Below are 20797 nucleotides of genomic sequence, written 5' to 3'. Positions count from 1 at the left end.
GCCTCTCCCAAGAAATTTCCCTGGAGAATTAGGTTTCCTGTGTGTGGTGGAGAGAACAGCTTGCAGACAGGATCTTTTTGTTTCTCTCTAATATCAGCAGCTGATATCTTTTGACAACGGCTACCGCGCAAGGTGTGAGATAAAATTCTGCATCCGACGGGGGCTCTGGTGTGAGGGGGTTTGAGGGGGGGGGGGCGCTGCATGTGTATTTCTCATCATAATGAACGGTGCTGCTTTGCTGACTCTGCCAGCCTTTGTAGCATCTGATACAGGAGACTCTGGGGAGTAGGCTTCTGCAAAATTGACTACAAACATACAAAACAATAAATGTTGACTTCCACCAGAGCTCTGTAACTGATGGGGTACTCCCATACCACAAGCCAACCCATCCCCACATGACTTAGCTTATTTTGCCTTCCAGTAAAAATCAATATTAACCTCTTTATTGTGGTCATTGATTTTTTTCACCTTGTGCATTATAACTGGATGTCATGTGTGGGAGTGCATGCCAAGCAGAACCCAGGGCTTCCAAGTCCAGTTCCCAAGCACTAAATCCATGCCATGTTTTCTAGATAGCCATGCAAAATGAATTGGAATAAGAATCTAAACAGCAAATTATCTGTAGTCATCTGTTAATCTTCCTGCTACAGTAGAGTATCCCACCCTAGGCTTGATTCATTTCACTTTATTGAATTTATAGAGCGCCCTTCGCCAAAGGCACTAAAACAAAATATATCAAAAGACTGTACAAGCACAAGAACATGTAAACATGGGTACACGGTATCAGGTAATAATATCGCCATATATATATGGTCGCCGTAAATAATATCGCTGCGAAAATGTCGTGGCGATATTATTTGGGTGACCATATATATGGGGACAGGGGCAAAAAAAAATTACAAAAAACAAAACAAATTAAAAAATTAAATGAAATTAGGGGTTGAGGGGGTGTCCCCCGCATGTTCCATGCAATAATGTCGCCACAAAAAACGGCCATTTTTCGGCGATATTTTTGCATGGCGATATTTTTGTGGCGACATTATGGTATTACCCAAATTGGTCGTTTACAATTGTTCAAATGAACAATTGACCCAATTTAAAGGGTCACAATTGACCTTTTCACAATTGACCGAAATATATATATATATATATATATATATATATATATATATATATATATATATATGGGTTTTGGGGGATTTGGAGTTGGGTGGGGGGTTTCCCCCCACATATATGGTACAATTGACCTTCACAATTCGGTCAATTGTCATTCGAGCAGTTGTAAAACGATCAATTCGTATACAACCGACATTATCACATGGAACCGGGTACACACAGAAGAGGGCAAAGCAGGCAGGTTTAATTGACAAGAGAAGATAACAAATTAGATTTGATATGAAAAGATGAAAAGATGAGGCAGAGCGAAGTGAGAGGGGAAGAGAGTTCCAATGTTTAGGAGCTAGAAGAGCAAAGGAACGGAAATGTGAAGAGGCACAGGGGGGCTCTTAGGGACAGTTAAGAGAAATAAATGCAGTGATTTGAGCGAGCAAGAGGGGAGATAGAACGAGAATAAGGAAGAAAGATAAGGGGGGGTCATAGCATAGGTGCATTTGAAGACAATTGAAAGTGGTAGAGGAGGCGTGATTCAAAAGGGAGTAGTGAAATAGAGTAAAGATGTAATAGAAGACCGAGTGGGTAAAGAAAAAGGAAACACATTGAGGAGTTGTGAAGAGAAGGAACGGAATGAAGATCTGAGGTAGGGAGACCAAGCAACAGAGATAAGCAATTATCAATGCGAGACAAAACGAGGGAAAAAAGAAAACTTTAGTAGCATGAACAGAGAGATAAGGCTAAGCACGACGAATGTTGAAAAGTGTATAATGGAAAAGACTGAGCAATAGAAGAGATCTGAAGGGAGAACGAGAGCGAAGGATCAAAAGTAACGTCCAGGTTATGCACAGACGGTGAAAAAGAAACAGACGATTGAGGAAAAGAGAGAGACGGAAGTGGCAAACTAGAAGGAATAGTAGAAGCAGGAAAGAACAGCACCTCAGTTTTAGGAGAGTTGAGATGGAGAAAATCAGAAGACATGCAGTTTTGAACAGCAGAGAAACTATAGAGCGCAAAGCTTGACTGCATTGATTAACTTGGAATGAACGGAACGCCCACGGATGCTACAGCTCACACCTTTTATTTAACTGGGCTAGGATTGGGTGGGAAGAAACTCCTTTATGGGAAAAGGGGTTTTCTAGAAGAAAGCAGGATGATCTTCTCCAAAAGGATTTGAGGTAGAAACATTGTGAGGCTGGGAGAAATCACGGAGAAACCTACTGGGGATACTGTGCTTTCAGAGTCTGTATACAATGGCATCATTTCGAGGATGCAGTGTCTAGCATGCGTCGTGATGATAATAAAAAGATAGGAAGGGTTTATGTTAAAAGGTGTTAGATTAAAAATCGTAGCTATTCACTATGGAAACAATTATCAGAAGGGGTCAACAAATCTGAACGACCTGACTATGAAATCCTGATCTTTCCCTGGCTGCTGTTTGCTATAAGCAATCTCAGTTCTATGGCTACACCACCCATGCTGCTACTCCCCACTACTACCAGCAAGGACCCCGCCTACCCTGGCTTTGGGTTACTTATGGTGTCCGACGGCTTTAGATTTTCTCACCCATTATTTGAGGGTAACCTTCCATGGCCAGCATCAGTCTCTTTTAACACTCCAACAAGAAAGTATTTCTTACCCTTGTGAGTCTAGGAAGGTGAGCCTGCTCCACAACACCCTCCTTAGGCAAGTGGGACATGACCGAGAGAGAGATAGACAAGGACTGCCATTCTTATGAAAAACTCCTTGAGCCATATCTTGTGGTGGCATATATTGGATCATCCAATATGAAGAACTGTGTAAAACAGAGACTTGACTAAGGATCATACATATTGGTATGGACAAGAAAGAGGAGCTGTCTTGAGAGACCTCCATTTAAATGGGATGAAGAAACTAGAACAGGATCACACGTCAAGCCGTCTTGAAGCTGAGAGAGGTATATACGCACACAGGGAAAGCCCCCGAAACAGTGTAACACTGGAGAGTGGTGGAGGCCAAAAAGATTCATGGATCGTGCAACTTTCAAATGTGCAACGGATGTCAGAGTGAGGCGCTAGAGGTCCGGCATCTAAGTGGATGGAGAAGCCAAGGAAACTGGAACTCAAGTCTTGGTGGTGGAGTGACCACGACAACTGTGTGGAGGGCAGTGCACCCATATAACTATGTTAAAATTACTTGCCTGAGGAATCTGCAAGATAGCCAGTTACACAGAGTGGTATGTGATCACGAGAGGGAGCCGAAAGAGACTGAGACATCGGCAGAAACACGAAGCCAGAGAACCGGAATGAAAGAAGAAAACCCAAGCAGGTACCAGCCCTGGAGACATTCACCTACAGACCAAGGTAACACGGAGAATGGGAGAACCAGGAGACCGCACGGGAATTGTTACAAATCAGGACACTCATGTCCCAGTGAAACTGATGAGAACTGGAGTATAAAGTTAACGAAGTGGAATTGTAATGTTCAGAGATAGAACATCTTCTTTAAGCTTGAAAGGGAGACTAGTGAAACTGAGGCACAAGTACCCTGGGAAGAAGGGAAAATATCACGTACTTTAGAGGTTGCAGAGCGAAGAGAATTAGAGGGAGAAAATACTCCAATAAGAGAAAGAGACATCTACGAAGTAAAGCAAAGTGAAGCTATGAAGAGCAAAGAGACACAAACCGAATCCCCCACAGAGAAAGACAACCTAAACCGTCAAAGTAAATACCTCATAAGAAAGTGTCTGTTAAAGAAATCCAAAAGACAGGACAACGAAGAAGAAAGAGAACGACACACCTTATGAAAGAGGTGCAAGAACTTGTAAGGAAGATGACAAAAGACTATTTAAAAATATCATTGAAGAAAAGAAAGGAGAACTCTATGAAAGAGACAATCTGGACAAGGAAGACGTTCTCCAGCCTTATTTTTGGTTCGAATAGTGGTAGGGTCAGTTAGTATTCGCTTTTGGATGGCAGACATATTCTTCTTTTGGTAACCTCCTGACTGACGAGCACCTTAGTTATTTATATAGGCAGAGAATACCCCATAGCAATAGTTGAAGGTAGGCATTTTGATTATTGTTTAATAAAACCAGCTGAAATGGCATCAGTGTCCGCATCCTCCTTCTGACCGCCACAGTGTTTATTGATTTTCTTTTGATAATTAGTATTAAATTGTCTGTCAAGTGAAACTTGTCCAGGAGGCCATGTATTGAGGATCCCCAGGATTGCCCCACCCTGCCCCAACCATTTGGAGGGGATTCCCAGAAAGAGAAAAACCAACCCCCCCCCCAACCCCCTTAATTTTGAGGGAGGCTCTGAATATGGAAAGACCCTTTATAACACTGATCATTCCTTGGAATAGCAATACTAAACCTAAGACCCATACCGGCTTTGCAGGACCCCCACCTCCCAAGCAAGGTTCTGGTAGTCATTGCATCTGGTATGGACATGTTGGGGCCACTTGGTAGAAGAAGGCCACTGTAAAGATTGGAGGGGGTTATCGGTAATCCTGCCCTCTATATGGCAGAGTAGAACCCCAGCCAAGATTCTCTATTGTTGGTAGCAATGGACGAGCAATCAAGGCTTAGCTCTTAAGAGGTGATGCAGGCTGGTTGTTAAGTACAGTGTAGTCCCCAAGCCCCCACAAAAAAATGTCCACACACTATGGTAATGATAGCACAGTTCTTTATATAAATAAGGTTCAGGTTATATGCACACATAATAACACACTTTGTGCTCAGGCAATACTATAATGATGAGTATATACAGTCTCCTTGTGTTACCACAATTACTCTTGATTCCAGTAAAATGCACCAACTGCCGACAGTTTCAAACGACATACAAATCAATAGCAAAAGGTATCAACAATAGACTTGGGAGGAAAACAAGTTGGTTAAACAAATGGCAGAATACTGGTTCCCGTTACCTAGACACAGTTCTGTTTGAGGATCCCCCCACCTGTGCAACCTGTAAATAAAGTGTATCCACAAGCCCAGTTCATATATTGTTTAATATAGTCTTGGTTCCTTCTAAAAAGGTTCTACTACTCCAATGTACCTGGTTTAGCAGAGTTGGTTGACGGGATCCTTCTTGAGTGAACTCCCTTTAAGGCAGGAGCCATGGATCATCGAGATTCCTCGAAGAAAGGGGTGACCAATCTTGTCGAGGCAGCAGCTATGGTCCTTGCGGTGCTAGTCGACGATCGGTCGTGGACTTCCTGTGAAGATGAGGCATGCAGTGTTCCTCGATGGCAATAGTTTGTTGCCGCAAAGCAGATCAATGAAGAACATAGGCCCAGCAAGGGCATCAGGTCATCGCCGGTTGGTGTCTGTCATCGGGACTCGACTACAGCTGGATTTTGGATCTTCATCGGCGTCTTTGAGGACTTTGGGTGGCTGGAAACCCACCGGCAGATTCTCCTCGGTTCGTCAGCGACCTTGACTTTCTCCGGTGGGACAAAGTGGTCGACGGTGATGGGCAAGTGAGTCCTTGATTCAAATGTTTTAGGCAATGGAGCGTTGTGGCTCTGGTCAATGAGGTTACAACGGTCCTCCGAACCTCGCTCAACGATGATGGACTTCAATGTCTGGATGCTACACTTCATATTCCTCAGCGGTCCCCATCTCCGGTCAGCAGCCTTTCGATGACAGACTTCCAGGGAGCCGTGGTGAAGGTTAGCTGGTGCACGATGTTCCCTCGTAGCTCGGGAAGAGGTCTCCTAGCGAGGTCCTCTCTTGGATCAGTTCTTGTAGACAGGACAGTTTTCAGATTGTGTCGAAGGAAAGCAGCAGCAAAGCCTTCTTCTTCCATCTGGGCTTCAAGGTAAGCATCAAGTCTCGACTTCAGCTTCTAAACAATTCCAGTAAGTGAGAGATCCCCACATATACTGTTCTCTCTCATTCACACTGCTGGACCAAGCTCAGCAGCCAATCATTCAGCAGGGCATTCATGCAGGCAGGCAGCCAATCAGGCTCACATTGCATTCAGGTCATCCTTCTCCATCCAGACACTCACAACAAGGAACGTGGATTGGGACAAGTACCCAGCCATTCAGCACTCCCCACTCCATTCATACCAGTTTCGGACGGGGCGGTCTCATTCATTGTCACACACCAGAAACCAGACACCCATAACATGAAATGTATATTGGTCACACACTCCATTCACCCAGGACCCACCCTAAGGGTGTACCCACAACATACAGTCATTGGGAAGGCTCCAGCCAGTCTGGCCTGGACTTCCCCTGCAATACCATATATGGAACTTACACCCAACAGCCAGTCAGGGGAATGGACAAAGTCTGGGCTGCCCAGGTCTTTGGGAAAACAAGGTAATGGGTAATAGAAAGCAAGAGGCCACAGGGTACATCTTGTCTCCTATCGGGAATCAACTGATTCCAATGGCAGGGCCTGGGTATTCCAAAATGGAGGCTACTCAGAGTACCTGTCAAATTCAGCATGGAGCTGCCACCAGCCCATACCCTGCTCTTTGGGCCACACACAAGTGCCCAAAAACATACACTATGGGTACAGGGTTGTACCCTCACCCATGGGTGCCATAAAGGTATCCCATGGGTCTGTTCACCAAACCAAAAAGAGGAAGAGCTGGACTGCCAGGAGTCCCACACGGACTCCTGTGTAGAAAATAACACTGCAGGACAAGGACAGGGAAGCCCTGTAACTCCAATGCATTTCCAGCATCACAGCCACCCAATTCTGCACCTAACTGAAGCACTGGGACTGGAAAAGTGGAGCACTTGTGACAGAAATACTGAATCATGTTGCTAAGTAACGTATGCCAGCTACAACACCTTGGGAGCCCTCCATATTGCTAAGCCACATCTGCTATCGAGCCACAGAGCTCTGCTGAGGTGGTCCTGCCAAACGCATGTGTGGAATTTTTTCACGTTGGCAGTCAGTCTGTGTAAAGTCTTGGGTTGTGTTTCCATGCTAGGGAAGATACTGCTACTGGAGCGTCGGGAAAGCCGCAGACTACTAAAATGTAACGAATCTGCTTTTTGGATACTTAACTATGAACACCTGAATACTGTAGGGAAAGGCGGGAGTAAGTCCCTCTGTAAGGTGCAGTTTATTTCTACAGGGGGTTTTCATGTGGAGGCAGTTGAGTGGATACAGTGTGTTGAAGGCAAGAGCAGGATGAGAATAACATGGGCTGGTGAAAGGATGTACAAACCCATGGCTAAGTGTCAAGCACGTGCAGAGGAGTGTTATGTTGAGTGAATTACATTGGAACGGAGAAGTCTGAAAGGTTTTCCCTTAGATACAAGCCCATCCCGACTCATCAAGGAGGTAAACGAGATGAGGTCTGGGAAATGGTACTCGAAACTTCAAACTGGGAGGAACAGCAACATACCTAACCCAGCCTCTTTACAAGCACCTGTGGCTACCCTTCTGAGGAAAGTTCTAGGGCTTAGCATTTTGGGATCCATTGCTCCTTTCTGCCTCAGATTAATATTCAAGCACACTCAGGGCCCAGAGACCCAGGTACAGGGGGTCCCCCAAGACCTAACCAGATGGATCAGGAGTCAGAAAATAAGTGTGGGGATCTCAAAAAAGGCCTCTTTGTCTGGCAAATAAATGATCTGCAGCTTGGGGTATTGTACCTCTCCTCTTTACCCAGTTCCACCAAAACTACTAAATATTCACAGAAGAGATAGAAATGTCATGTGGGTGGGACCTCCCTATCCTCTGGTTGGTCGACTGTTACTGGTCAATCTGGCCCCATCTTCACCGGCTAGGAGCTGCTACACGCAATGTATTCCTATATTGTGTTAAGCCTCACCCCCTTTCTCCATACAGGACCACCGTGGAACAATGGTGGTTTGGTTTGTGCAGGCTCAGATTTTCTGTTAGGGAGAGTTGCCTCCTATTCACCTTTAAGGTATGTGCAGTCACTGATTGGGGTGGTTTTCTTTTGTATCCCTGGTGGCCTAGGGAAGCCACACTGGTCTCCCTAGCAGTCTGGTTGAGACTGGCATATGGTCCACCACTTCAGTAACTGCCACGTAGGAGCTCCGTGTTCCTGCTTCTATTGCCCTTCCTGTGGGGCTGCCTCTATGATGCTTGCATAGGATTTCTGACGGGGAAGCAGGACCTTCCAGCGAGGACTCTCTCTCTCTCTCTCTCTCTCTCTCTCTCTTTCTCTCGCTCTCTACCAGGGTGTTCAAAAGGCTCTGCGTGGGGCGCGGATGGGTCTGTCTCGTAGGTGACCTTCTCCCCGCGTCTGTTGTTTCTCTAGAAAGAAAAGGGAAAACGTGGACATCATTTGGATTCATGGGTACGGGCTGATGCAAATTGGTACTACATCGGGATGGGACAGGAATTGTGGCCCTCCGAGCTCCCACCGACCTTTTTTGGTGTACGACCGGCTCTGGCTTCCTTCCTGTATCTCTCCCAAGCAAGGCTGAGTGGAGTTCACATACCCACCTTGACATGGTGAGGGTGCTGCCCTTGTCAGACAAGAGACATCGCCTCATGCCCCGTACAGCTCAAAGATTGCTTTGCATTGTCTGTGACTTTGCTCTGAGGTGAGACCTTTTCTACATTCTGTTTTCTGTTTCTTTTTTTTAGCGGTGAGTGCATCGAGAAATGTCTGTCTCCGTGTAGTGGCGACGTCGCTGTTGGAGGAAACCAACGCCAGAGCATCTATTGGGGTCTCTGCCCAAATGAGGTCGCTGTGATATTTCCGCCTTGCGCGTTTTGATACCTTAACATTTTTACATAAATAAACAGAGAAAGGGCGGGAGCTGGCCATTAGTTTTTAGCTCGCCCCCAAGGCCTTGCTTGAGGTCTAGTCAATTTCCCCTCCTCCCTTCCCCAATGTCTGCAAGTCCTGATGCGCTCAGTGAGCTCTCTCCCAGGCGCCCCTTTCGATTCTAAAATACCACAGCGACTTACCTAGTGCCATCTGATTACACTTAAAATGAAGGATGCATTACCTTGATAATTATTATAATTGGTTATTAATAACATTCTTAATAACCAGAGGTTTCTAAGTGTGGACCTGGGGATCAAACTTGTGTTGCTCGTTGGGCCTGAGCTATCCTTCGAGAGCATTCGATGTTGTGCTATGTTCCGATTATAATATATAGTTCTACCCAGTCTCGACACGTGCTTGGTCTACAATGTTGTTTGATGTGACTGAATTGCATAAGAAATTAATGAAAACCAGATGTTATGAACCAGATGTATGGCATCTAGCCAGCTTGGCCATACTAAGTTGGAATGAATGCACCCCTTTTGGAGTATGGTCACCATTTTGCTAGGAAGGGCTGAAAACTGACTTAGCAACCAGCACTTTGGTTATATGGCATTTTGCCTATTCTTGTGGCACTCCTCCGCTTTCGGAAACTGCCTGCCATTGCGCCTAAGTACAGCACCAAATTGGCTGTGTTCTTGTGGAGTAGTGCCACAAGAAGCACAGATGTCAACAGGTGCGTTTTTCAAAGTATTGTGAGCTTTTTTCTTTCTGTTTTTTGCAGTGTAGCCAACCCATGAATGTAGGAAGATGGTAGCCTTAATGGATTCACTTTGTACGTGGTAATGACATGGCAGGAGGCCTTTGTAATTTTCGTCAGTGGGTGGTAATCGGCTGCGGTCTTACACACCCCATGTCTCTTTTTCATGGCCCAACAGCGCACACTTGTAGTTCTATGTAGCTGTCTCCAAAAATGTGCAATGCACCCAAGCAACTGTTGGGTGGCACCCCTTTTGCAACCTGCCAAGGCACAGCACAAAGGGATAGACCACATGGAAAGGTGCCCTTCCGCTGTATGTGTTGCGTTTGTAAAAATGTGGGTAAACCCACTTCAAATGCACCTTCACACACGTGTTATGTGTAAGTGCAAAGACGACATTGCCTGCAAGTGGTAAGAAACCCTACAGTGTTCATCATTGCAATGATCGCAGTGTAGTGGCTGTTGGAGCGATGGCAGGTGCAGTGGCTGCTTATTTTTCAGTTCGACGTAGGCATGCCACCAACGAAGGGCACCGAGTGGTAAATCTATCTGTGGACAATATACGACTGCAGTGCTGCAGGGGAGACAAGGAAGGAGATGGCGTAATAAAGAACGTGTATATCGAACCCGGATGAATTTGTTTAACATGTCACCAGAACACATTATTCACCTGTACAGGCTGGACGCTGGTGCAATTTCATACTTGGTAGAGGTGATAAAGCAGGACTTGGAAGCTGCCACTAATACGACTACAGCCATCTTTTGTGAAAGTACTTGCAGTTCTTGATTTATGTGTAAATGGGTCGTGCCAGGGTACTGTAGCCATGGCAGCAGTGCTGTTTGCAACCAGCTTTTTGTAAAATATTGAATGTGGTTCTACTGGCACTATTGCAACACATTTCCAAATTCATTGCTTTCCCACATACTGCAGCAGAGTTGGCCAGTGTGAAGTCTGGGTTATTTGCAGTAGCCGGCTTTTCAAACGTTGTCGGGGCAATTGATTGCACACATGTCTGCATAGTACCACCCTGTGCAAGGAAGAAAATGTTCAGAAACAGGATAATGCGGGAGGGGGCGCTGTTGCGCTGAAGCAAGATGGCAGCCTTAGTGCCGAGCTCCGGACTGGGAGAACACATATACTTTAATATAACTTCATCGATACAGCAAATCCATACCTCCTTGCTGTGGCCTCTGTGGGAATTTACATACCACATCTCCACCGACTCACAGAACGGAGGACCCTCTGGGAGCATAGCAACAGCCACCATGGGAACCAGGGCTGCATACACCATGCTCGCCCCGTGCCGCGGCTCCGGTGGCCGCGGCTCACCTAATAGCCACACATCGCGGTGCTACCGGCCTTCGTGGGGGAGGGGCATCCCGGCCCGAAGAAGGCGCCAAGCAGCCGAAATCCAACTAGGAGCACTTTACGTTCCCCTGTGCTGTCCCTCAGTGTTGTGCCCAAATCTCCAGAACACCTCAGCCCGAAGACCGCTGAGAGCTGCCTCACCAACCCGGGGCTGGATCCTGACGCACCTGGTACCCCCGCTCTGTGTACAGGGACATCGCGAGTGGACAGCGCCGTCACCACTGGTCCCGAGCAGGTGCGATGCTCGTCCGCCCCCCTCTTGCGGCCCTCCTCCTTGGACCCACACTTCGAGCAGCATACGACATGGTAGGAGCCCCTGGGGGGTGGGAGCGGGCCACTCCGGCATTACTGCTGTGCTGGTTCCGGCGGCCGTGGGGTCTCCCTCGACCCCCCTCCACCAGTCACAGGGGGCGGCTGGTGGCAGCCACCAAAATAGGGCCCATACCGCCGAGAGATACTGTGGGCCCCTCTGGGGCCTGAACACTGGAATATGCCTGAGCTCTGGGGAGTTTCCCCCCCTGATTTGCATTACCGCTTGTGGCGGCCCTCCTCAAGTTGTGCCACGCGGGGCCCTCCATCACACGCAGCCCATCTCTTCCAGGTTTTTGGGGCTTTGTAGTAGTGTACTGAGCCCGGGCCATGGAACTGGCCTATGTGCACCTCCTTTGTGCACCTCTGGCACCAGGGCAACAAACTGCTGGCCCCTGGATGCCGCCATTGGCGGATTACTTTGAACTGAGCCCCCTCTGAATGGCCCCCCACTGCTACCAACCCAGAAAATAATTAATTAATATTTCTGTAAACATAGGAGTCGGAGACGTGCCCGTGGTCAGACTGAGCTGGGATATAAACTGAGCTGGGTGAACAGTATAAACCCCAAACAGCACTGAGACTCTTTGATCACTCCACGTGGCCCCGGCCATTGGCATAGGCCAGCGTGCATCACCAGAACCTACCCTACACACGGCTGGCCCCCTGGACCAAACGGGCTCTCACCAGATATCTCCTAAGGGGTTCCCCACTGCTACTACTACGGACACAGTTCGACTCCACCTGAGACGCTGCCGCCTGCACTGAATCCATAGAGGGTCAGAACTGAGAGGCAACTGTTGCTGTACATACCTACATGCTCAAAAAAAGGCTGAGATCATAGCTTAACCAGGGGCCAGTGCTTTAAGTGGGCCGGGGCCTGCCGGGGCCGGGCCCCGGCAGTCTCCAGAAAGTGGGGCTGAGCCGGGGCCCAGCCGGGGCCCCCCGTCCCACACAACATTGGCGGGATGCATTATCCCGCCGCGGCCGCAGCCGCGACGGGAGATGCGCCCGTCATTATGTCGGCCAAGCTGACAGAAGTGCCAGCCAGCCAGAGCGACGCTGAGGCTGGCGGCACTTCTGTCAGTTAGTGTAACTCCCTCTGATAACCCCTCATCAGGGTCATCAGAGGAAGTTACTGTCCCTTTGTTTTCCCTCCCCAGGTCACTGACCCCCTGTGGGCTCCGTGATCTAATATGCAGATTAAATCACGGAGCCCGCGGGTTCGCAGAGGGTGAAAGACGCCTCGGGCTCAGTGATCTATGTGCTCTGAGCAGATAGATCACAGAGCCCGAGGTGCTTTCTCCGTCGGCAAAGCTTTATAAAAGATGCCTTGTACTGTGTACGTTTCAAGCCATCTTTTATAAAGGTAGAAATATTTCTATGTTTATAAAAGACGGCTTGAAACGTGCACAATTCAAGGCATCTTTTATAAAGCTTTGTCGACGGACAAACACAACTTGCAGTTTGTTTTATCTGTCATCAACGCTTCATAAAAGATGCCTTGAATTGTTTACGTGTCAAGCCATCTTTTAGAAACATAGAAACATGTTACAAATATCTATGTTTATAAAAGGTGGCTTGAAAAGTACACAAACCATAGTAAGGTAAGCACACAAGTGTGCGTAACTTACTATGGTTTGTGCACTTTTCAAGCCACCTTTTATAAACATAGAAATATGTAACATTGCTATGTTTATAAAATATGGCTTGAAAAGTACACACACCATAGTAGTACGCATACAAACATATAAATGCTCACATACATTTATATATTTGTTTGCGCACCTTACTATGATTTGTGCACTTTTAGGCCACGCCCACAATGAGCCACGCCCCCAAACGAGGGCCCCCCCTCAATTTCTTACCCCACTTAAAGCACTGCCAGGGGCATCTATATAGGCTCAGCAAAAAGAAGTACCGTACAACCAGCTGCCCAGATACCCCTATTCCAACGATCGTTACCAAGGAACTCCAATACCTCTGATCTTTCACACTCACCCTTGTTCCTCGAACCCTTCCCTTGTCTTCACCATGACTAAAAGAGCTGGTGCAGGGAAAAAGCAAAGTTCGCTGAATATGTTTGCTAAAACACCGTCCAGGCTAGCGGCCGAGACCCTAGAGGAGGCACCCACCACCTCGGCCCCTCCAGTCCCAGATGACTTGCAGAAGATGCTGGAGTATATTCGTGAGGGATTCACCACGTTGCATACTAAACTTGATGATATGAATGGCACCATCTCCTCTATAAAAGCTCATATCGAAAAAAGACAGACGGCCATGTGGCCGAGATTGAAACAAGGGTGGGGGCCGCTGAGGATGACCTGGGCTCCCTCCGTGCTGCGTTTTCCACACTCTCTGGTCGGGTATCTGCAGTTGAAAGGAAAAATGACGATCTCGAATCTCGCTCGAGATGAAATAACCTGCGCATTGTTGGAATACCCGAGGACAATATCAAGGAACCCATGGAACGCATTCTTATAACACTCCTGGACACACCGAAACTCTCCCCGCAGTTCGCAGTTGAAAGGGCCCATCGTTCCCTAACCGCAAAGCCCAGACCGGGCGCACATCCATGTCCCATTATAGCCAGAATCTTACATGTCCGGGGCTGCAATGCCTGCCTAAGGGCAGCTAGGGTTAAGGGAGAGTTGCTTCTTGGGTCGGCGAGGATCCATCTTTACCCGGATTTCTCTGTTGCTGTGCAGCAGGAACGCAAAATCTTTATGGCTGTGAAAAAGAGACTCCGAGACTTAGGAGTTAAATACTCCATGCTATTTCCCACAAAGTTAAGAATCAAATATTCTAACCAAACATTCTTCTTCACGATTCCAGAGGAGGCTTCAAAATTCATTGATTAACATTTCCCTGGCTGATCCCCCATCACTGCGGTGGACTGTACGTTGCTTTGTTGTTACCAATTTAGCCTCTGACAACCATACGCCCGTATGGTGCCTAACTCATGGTGGCGGCTGTGCCTCGCAAGAGCACATTAGTTGTCGGTTTTGTTCCTTTTTTGTTCAATTGATCCTCTATTATGTGGTCCTTGTTAGCCACACAGACTCATTGTGTTTAGAAATAACTGATATCCTTACATCTTCCCAGTCCGAAGTAGTAATGCCAGGCCGACTCGCAGGCCTCCAGACGTAGATGCCGGGGACCTGATTATGGTTATGGTTATGCTGGAATATCATTATGCCCCACGGGAACATGTTAACAGTTTGTTGTTGTTCCCTTTTTTTGAACCACTGATTCTCCGCTCATGCGGCTTATACTAATCACACTGGTTAATCGTACTGTATTGAAAATCTCCTTGCACTCCCCCCAGTCCAGTGCGTCATCGCCAGGCCAGCTAACAGGCCCCCAGGCGCTGATGCAGAGAAGTTTGCTGCTGTTATGGCTTTTTTGGGGTCCCATTCTTCTGTTTGGGGGAGGGATGTGGGTGGGTCGATGGGGTTTGGTGGGGTGTTATGTTAAAGTCTTGACGACCACCAGAGATGCCACACATACCACAGTATTACATCACAGGCACACAGATAGGGTAACACACCCGCCCAAGCTGATTTGGCATTGGCTACTGCTAACCCATAGACAAAAAAATAATCAACCCCCCCACACAAATGGCGCATAGCAGCTTAACCTTCATGAGCTGGAATGTGAGGGGTCTGGGTAACCACAAAAAGATGCAGCAGATACAATATTATGCTGAACTCCACGGTGATAAAATCTTATGCTTACAAGAGACCCATGCCCACTCTGAACAATGCGAAAAATTTGCTAGACAGTGGGGACCCCAGAGGTATTACACTAATTACTCTACCCAAAGTTGAGGTACCCTTACCCTGATACACAGAAATCTTAAGTTCTCATGTTGCCACTCACAAGTAGACCCGCTAGGGCGGTATGTACTAATCATCGGCAGACTGCAAAACCAAGAGGTAGCCATCTTGAATATATATGGACTGAATATCAATGACCCCGACTTTTGCCTGCACCTGGCCTCTGTCCTGGAAAGTTACCCCCTGGTTCCGATCATATGGGGTGGCGATTTTAATATGATATTAGACATCAACCTGGACAGATCGGGCTCCAGACCTTGCCAGATCTCCAGGGCAGCCTAGACTATTCTGACAACGCTCCCCCGACTAGCAGTGGTGGACGCCTGGTGACTTATGTACCCTGACTCCCGCACATACTCCTACTATTCCCCAGTTCACGACTCACATTCTAGGATAGACAGATGGCTCATATCAGACATATTGGTCAGATGCCTGTCCCATCTGGTGATCCTTCCTAGGACTTTGTCCGACCACTCACCAGTGATTATCTCATTGAATTGGGGTCAAGACTATGATAAAATGAGACAGTGGAGAATGAGGCCCCACGCCCTCCTTGATCAGGTCTTCACTTCCGAAATCGAATCTTCCATTGAAGAATTCTTTGAGATTAACACGAACTATGTGTTATCACAAGCACCCTCTGGGAATCATACACTATGGGTATCGCCATCTCCAAAGGGAGCGGCATCCTGAAAGGAATCCGCATGGATAACGCTGGCAGCGAATCGACCCTAGCTAACCTAGAGACTCAATATGCCCAGGATCACTCCCCTGAAATACTAGCATCATTAGGGTCAGAAATAGACAAGTTCCACAGCCTAGCAGAACGAGAAGTCAAATTCCTGGACAGCCCTCAGTCTGTGAGGGAGAGCGGCCAGGCCGCTTGCTGGCCAGGTTGATACGCTGAGAATTTGGAGCCCCCAACATACCGGCGATAGACCCACCCGATGGAACACTAGCTACCTCACCACAAGACATTAACTCAGAATTTCTATCATTTTATACCTCCCTGTATTCGAAAGTTGATGGCCCCCAGATATCAGAAATAGACTCCTATCTAGAAAACCTCCATCTCTCGGTCCTATCCACTGACGCCAGCATTTCCCTGGAGAGAACTTTTACTCATGAAGAACTTACGGAAGCCATTTAATCGTTGGCGTCAGGTAAAGCCCCTGGTCCGGATGGCCTCCCCATGGTCTGTTATAAACAATATAAATCTCTCCTGGTTCCACATCTACTAGCCCTATGGGAGGAGGCGTGTGATCCGAGAGGCAATGATAACAGTCCTTCTCAAACCTGGCAAACCCCCCACCCAATGCAGCTCATACCACCCCCTTCGCTAATTAACTGCGACGTCAAAATATACGCTAAACTACTGGCCAACCGACTAGCTTCATTTATGCCCCACATCATTCACCCTGGCCAGGCAGGTTTTGTCCCAGGTAGGTCCACATCCCTGAACCTAAGAAGACTCTTCAATGTAATCAGTATGATCAACCCGTAGGCAAAGGCGGTGGCAGCCACCTTAGATATGCAGAAGGCATTCGACTCAGTGTCATGGGAGTATTTGTGGCGAGTCCTTGAGAAATGCAAGTTTGGCCCCAACTTCCGAACCTGGGTTAAACTGCTATACACAGGCCCATCAGCCAGGGTCCGCACTGAGGACAGGTGCTCTACCCCCTTCCAGATAGCCAGAGGGACACGACAGGGATGCCCGCTTTCCCCGCTAATATTCGCCATAGCCATGGAACCCTTTGCTGACATGATGCGCCAGTCACACTCTCACAGAGGCTTGGGTACGGCGGGCCAATCCGATATTGTCTCCTTGTACGGCAACGACGCCCTCCTTTACATTTGCTCGCCAGAAACCAATCTTGCCCCGATTCTAAGTGATGTAGCCTGATTTGGACACATATCTGGGCTGAAAGTAAACTGTTCTAAATCTGTCCTATTTCCACTTAGACTCCCCGCAACCCCCCTCTGACCTAAGGGCATTCACATGGTCCCAATCCAACATCACCTACCTGGGGGTGGTAGTTTCCTGACACACGGCGAAGTTGCGCGAGGACAACTACCGGAATTACCTCACAAACCTGGCCACTAAAACTGCCCTAGCAGGTAGGATAGGAATACTTAAAATGGTAGTGCTACCTCAACTCCTCTACAGATTCACCAATCTGCCTGTGTGGCCAGGCGATGAATTCTTCAAGTCGCTATGCCACATAACCAACACCTTCCTTTGGCATTCCGGTGCAGTCTACCTCAAATTAACAACACTGACCACTCCTAAGGAAGTAGGCGGGTTTGGCGCCCCCGATTTCGTTAGGTACTGGGTGGTAGCCCAATCTCAATTTGCTTCCCCTTTGTTTAACACCATAGATCCCGTCTCATGTCCGGCTAGAGAAACTAAAGGTCATCGACCAAGTAATTGGTTCCCTTATCCTCAAACCTGTCCCGCCTGACCCCGATTCAGCAGACCCCGTTGTTAGTACATCCTTGGCACTTGCCAAGATCTGGACAATGCTCGATACACCTCACCCATTCCATGGGGACCTCCCACTCTGGAACTTCCTCCCTGACGTTCCTCGCATCCCACAATCCATTGTATCTCGCTGGGCTGACGCAGGCTTCTTGGCACTCCACGATGCCTATGAACGTGGCAACTTTTTTGAATGGGCAGACCTCCCTCTTTCCCTCAAGCGGAGGCCTTCAGCATGGCTACAATACTCCTCTCTCCGGAAGAATCTCAAAGCCAGATAACCCAACTTCCCTACACTGCCACCTGACAAACCCACAATTGCAGAGATGTGCTCCTTTGACTCCTTCAGGGGGAAAGTGTCAAGGCTTTATACCCTATTACAGACTAGAGCTGCCCCCTCCTTCACTAAACGGGAGACTCAGGTGGGAGGAGGATCTTGGAGTTGAGATCACTGGTCCCGAATGTGCGCTTGCACCCATGATGTATCCTATAACTCCAGGTTCAAATTAATACAATTTAAGGTGTTGCACAGATTTCATCACACGCCAAGTAGACTACATCATATGTCTCACGAATTTCCTCCCAGCTGCACCATATGTGGTGCAGACCAAGCACTCTGCATTCATATGATCTGGTCTTGCCCACGTCTGACTCAATACTGGACCGAAATATGCTCCACATTGTCGGCCATAGTGGACCATACTATAGACCCCTCCCCAATGCGCTGTCTCTTCCACGACTTTCCCCAGTTGGGACGTGATTCTAAGAGGCTAGCGGAACTCTGCATGGTACTGGATGTACACTGCTTATTGATGTGCTGGCTTCGCCCTAGAGCACCCACATACGCACAGTGGCTCAGGACAGTCACTTGGGCGCACAATACCGAAGAGGCCTAGGGTGTATTGCAACATCCACACTCGAGACCAAGGGATATTTGACGGCAGTTCCGTAGTTACATGTCCGCCTTGACCTCGAACTCAGATACTGAATCCTCTTTCCCCTCCCGTTCCCCTCAATAATGCCGCCCTGTTAACTGTGTCTCCTTAAACCTGATTCCATTACAATACCTAGAATCCAACCCTTGTGATGTGTACGGAATCCTAACTTTGTACTGTAAAGTATGCATTGTGTTAAAGTGTACTTTGATGTCGCGATGTGACCATCTCTGTTTATCCGTGTGTTGTCAAGTCAAAAAAATAAAGGTTTTAAAAAAAATAAAACCGGATAATGCACTACTCCCTTAACATTCAGATGACTTGCAGTGTTGACTTGCAAATTACTCATTGCTATGCCAATTTTCCAGGTTCCACACATGATGCACACATTCTACGCAGCAGCAACCTGCATGTGGTGATGTGTAGCCTGTCTGCAGACAGAAGCTGGCTGCTTGGGGATGGAGCATATCCACTAAAGCCATGGCTCATGACCCCAATTTTGAATCCACGCAGTGCAGCAGAGCAGCAATATAATGTGGCACATATCACAACAAAGAACACAGTCGAAATTTGGACTTTTGAAAAGTCATTTTAGGTGTTTGCATGTTTCTGGAGGGGACCTTATGTACGCTCCAGCGAAAGTATGTAAAATCATTGTGTTATGCTGCATGCTACACAATTTAGCAATTTGCTGCTGATTACCAGAACCAGCCGATGGTATAGTGGAGGAGGAAGTGGAGGACCCCATACTCAATGAGGAGTATGCGCTGGAAGGGCGAGATGTTCGTCGGAATGTTATTGCACATTTTTTCATGTGAAGCCCATTTATGATGGCAGGTCTTTCGTAATGTATTGTATTGTATTTTAATTTCTATAGCGCACCGAGCCCTGAGGCAACTGGGCACATTTATTGGGTACATATAAGGGTGTATGTTTAAAGTTACAGGCAAGGTAAATGTGCTTGGCTATTGTGTGAAATCTCGCTATGAAGTCATGCATACATACAAGTTCTGAAATAAAAGGCTAACACATTATGTAACGTTTGCATCCTCAAACACTGTTTATTGACTGGTGTGCACATAGAGAGAATTCTTCGAACCATGATTTTGCATACACATTGATGTCCATAACTAGTTTGTAACATGGCATATATTGTATTGCATGCCAAAAAATTAGTAGCACATCAATAAACAAGTGGTGTTCATATATAACTACATATTTGTAGGTGCAAACACCTCCACTTAACATTATATGTATGTAGAAAAAAGGAAGGTATTCTCCAAACACCCCACCACGTCCATGGAAATGAACTGAACACATCAATTGAAAACATTAATAGGCTATTATAGTGTACTAAATGACCAGCGGGACACATGTCCTGTCTCGCGCTGTGTGCTTAGTTACTGTCCCTTTTCAAGCTGCTTTCTCCTGCATTCTCGCTGAGGTCTGGTAGGCATTGCTACTTCCTCTGCAGCGTCCTTAGAGGTAGTGGGTGCGTCACATGGTAACCCTAGAGCACTCTTGTCTTCAGAAACAGGGTCAGCCATGCTGGCTGTCAGTAGTGTGTACTCCTTTTCCTGTACATGTAACAAGTCGGTCAGTGTTTGTAGGCACAATGCATTTGCCTTTGAAGTGGCTGAGCACATTTGTACAGCCTCCTTTAAGGTGTTCATAATTTGGGCATTGTCCTACAAACTTCAGAATGAATTTCTGCAAACTTGGTAACTGCGGTTGCTACACGATCAACAGATAAACGCAGTCTACCCATATCACCCTGTATGTCATTCAATGCAGCCTCCAAAGTTATCATGTTGTCATGTGCCACCAAATTCCCTTTCCTGAGAGTACCCAGTTCCCTTTTCAAGTAACCACGAATCTGCTGCAGTGCAGAGGTCTGTTTTTCAGTGCAGGCAAGTAAACCTACATCATCGTGTAGGCCCTGTCCACTGGTTGGACCACTGGCCTGCTCAACAGGAGTATGGTTGAGGAGGATGTCTTTGGGCTTTGATTGCTCCATGGGGGCTTCCTCAACATAATCCACCATATTCTGTGCATTGTCACCTGCATCGCACTCATACAGTACAATCTCTGTATCCTCCTGTTGTTCTTGTGATGAAGTGACATGTTTCTCTTCAGGAGGGACTCTTTTCACTGACTGTGCATCGGCCTCCACACACACATTGCCTGCAAATGAGGCACCTACACAAATGAAGACAAGAAGACAGAGTCGGGCCTTCTTGCACCATTGCCATCTCCAAGGGACATTCTTAACAACTGTAAAATACTGGTATGCCAT

The 20797-nt window shown here is 47.3% G+C and overlaps 1 protein-coding gene across 2 annotated transcripts in view; it reads left to right on the top strand.

The window, feature by feature from the left end:
• Positions 1-20797, top strand: part of PPFIA4 (PTPRF interacting protein alpha 4) — a 3167227-nt gene that overhangs the window by 264096 nt on the left and 2882334 nt on the right. The window lies entirely within an intron of this gene.

Source organism: Ambystoma mexicanum, chromosome 13, assembly GCF_040938575.1.
Source record: "Ambystoma mexicanum isolate Mex_15411 chromosome 13, UKY_AmexF1_1, whole genome shotgun sequence".
Lineage (NCBI taxonomy): Eukaryota > Metazoa > Chordata > Amphibia > Caudata > Ambystomatidae > Ambystoma > Ambystoma mexicanum.
Note: the sequence above shows the minus strand (reverse complement) of the source record. Positions and strands in the feature narration are given on the sequence as shown.